The following is a 2,644-nucleotide window of genomic DNA, read 5'->3' as shown; positions in this document are numbered from 1 at the left end:
GGGATCAGTGTAGCAAGTAGACAATGGCGACCTCCACTGCCACCTTCTCCTGGTAAGCAAACTGCAGAGGGTTGAGGGCGTGGCGCACCTGTGGCCTCGGGTGGTGTAGCAGCAGCTGCTCTATGGTCTTCATCACGTGTGATGTCAGGGCGTGTGGTGTCAACTCCTCACGTTTTGGTCTCTTTGGGACTGGGATGATGCAGGATGATTTCCACAGCTGAGGGACCCTCCCCTGCTCCAGGCTCAGGTTGAAGATGCGCTGTAGGGGGTCTCCCAGCTCCAACACGCAGGCCTTCAGCAGTCAAGGGGATACTCCATCTGGACCCGCTGCCTTGCTGGGATGAAGCCTCCTCAGCTCTCCCCACACCTGGGTTGCTGTGATCTTGGGTGGGGGGATGGTCTCCTCTGTGTTGGTGTCTAGAAGATAGTTGTTGGAAAGACGTGCTGAGCTTCACCAGTTTAGCCTAGCAGCTAGCGATGGCTTCTCTCTGTCCCTCTCTAGCTCTCTCCTGCTTGGTGTGTCAGATGTTTAGCCACTCCTCTGCCTCCTTTAGTGATACTGGTACTTGTAATAAATATAGTTTATTTGGTGAGTTGGAGGCGAGGCTTAGTGAATTGGAAGGTCGGCTCTGCACCATGGAAACCAAACCATTACCCATAGTTAGCCAGGCCCCTGTAGCCGGTGCGGACCGACCAAGTGCAGCTCCGGCTAGCCGTCCTTCGACAGCTCCCGAGCAGCTGGGAAACCAGGGAGGCTGGGTGACTGTTCGAAGGAAGCATAGTCCCAAGTTGAAGCCCGCGGGTCACCACCAACCACTTCATGTTTCTAACAGGTTCTCCCCACTCAGCAACACACCTGCTGAGAAACCAACTCTAATTACTGGCAGCTCCATTTTGAGAAAAATGAAGTTAACGACACCAGCGACCATAGTCGAATGCCTGCCGGGGGCCAGAGCGGTTGACGTCGAATCAAATTTGAAACTGCTGGCTAAGGATAAGTGTAAATAGAGTAAGATTGTTATTCATGTCCGCGGTAATGACACCCGGTTACGCCAATCGGAGGTCGCTAAAGTTATCGTGGAATCGGTGTGTACATATGCAAAGATGATGCCGGACTCCGTAGTTTTCTCTGGACCCCTGCCAAATCTGACCAGTGATGACATGTTTAGCTGCATGTCATCATTCAATCACTGGCTGTTGAGGTGGTGTCCAGCAAACGGTGTGGGCTTCATTGATAATTGGCAGACTTACTGGGGAAGACTTGGTCTGATTAGGAGAGACGGCATCCATCCCACTTTGGAGGGAGCAGCTCTCATCTCTAGAAATCTGACCGATTTTATTTATGAACCTAACCCCTGACAACTCAGATTTGAGACCAGGAGGCGGAGCTGCAGTCCTACATGCTTCTCTGCGCTTCCATTAGAGTAGTTACCCACCCAACACTCCATAGAGACTGTGTCTGCCCCCCGGCCATGTACACTAAGAAAACCAAAAGTACAGAGAAGAGGAGTTAAACATAAAAATCTGATAAAATTTTAAACAATCACTACAATTGTACAACAAGATAGGAGAATTAAATGTGGACTCCTTAACATCAGATCTCTGTCCTCTAAAGCTGTTTTAGTAAGTGTTAATATCAGACCATAATATTGTTTTATTTTGTCTGACTGAAACCTGGCTGTGTCCTGAAGAGTATGTGAGCCTAAATGAAGCTACTCCTCCGAGCCATATTAATACTCACATTCCTTGAGGCAGTGGCCGAGGAGGTGGGGTTGCAGCCATTTTTGACTCTGGCCTTTTAATCAACCCTAAACCTAAACTCGACTATAACTCATTTGAAAGCCTTGTTCTCACTCTTTCTCATGAAAAATGGAAAACAGTGCAGCCATTTTTATTCGTTATAGTATATTGTTCCCCTGGTCCTTACTCTGAATTTATAACTGAGTTCTCTGAGTTTCTATCAGGTTTAGTTCTTAAAGCAGATAAAATAATTATTGTAGGTGACTTTAACGTACATGTCGACGTTGATAATGACAGCCTTAGCACTGCATTTATCTCAGTATTAGACTCAATTGGCTTCTGTCAGAATGTACATGAACCGACTCACTGTTTTAACCACACCCTCGACCTTGTTCTGACATATGGCATTGAAATTGAAGACTTAAGAGTCTCCTCACAGAATCCTCTTTTATCGGACCATCATTTAATAACTTTTGAATTCATATTACCAGACTACCAGCCAGTAGGCAAAAATTCTTATACCAGACTCCTGTCTGATAGTGCTGTAGCTAAATTAAAGGATATGATTCCATCAGCATTTAATTAAATGCCATGTCTCAATACAACAGAGGATTCCTATGCTGACCTTTGTCCCTCCCAAATCGACTACCTGGTTAATAGTGCTACAGGTTCATTGCGTATGACATTTGACTCTGTTGCCCTCCTAAAAAAGAAGGTAATAAAACAGAGGAGGTTAGCTCCATGGTATACCCCTCAAACGCGCAAATTAAAGCAAACTTCACGAAAAATAGAAAGGAAATGGCGTTCTACCAATTTGGAAGAATTTCGATTCGCCTGGCAAGACAGTCTTAAAATTATACAGGAAAGCCCTCCGCAGTGCCAGGGCGGCCTATTACTCTGCGCT

The 2,644-nt window shown here is 46.4% G+C and overlaps 1 pseudogene; it reads left to right on the top strand.

Annotated features, from left to right (window-relative positions):
* Positions 1 to 465: 465 nt before the first annotated feature.
* LOC143329504 (uncharacterized) lies at positions 466 to 1,359 on the top strand (annotated as a pseudogene).
* The last annotated feature ends 1,285 nt before the right edge of the window (positions 1,360 to 2,644 follow it).

Source organism: Chaetodon auriga, chromosome 12 (genome assembly GCF_051107435.1).
Source record: "Chaetodon auriga isolate fChaAug3 chromosome 12, fChaAug3.hap1, whole genome shotgun sequence".
Taxonomy (NCBI): Eukaryota; Metazoa; Chordata; class Actinopteri; order Chaetodontiformes; family Chaetodontidae; genus Chaetodon; species Chaetodon auriga.
The sequence above is the reverse complement of the archived record's forward strand: the minus strand, read 5'-3'. Positions and strand labels throughout refer to the sequence as shown.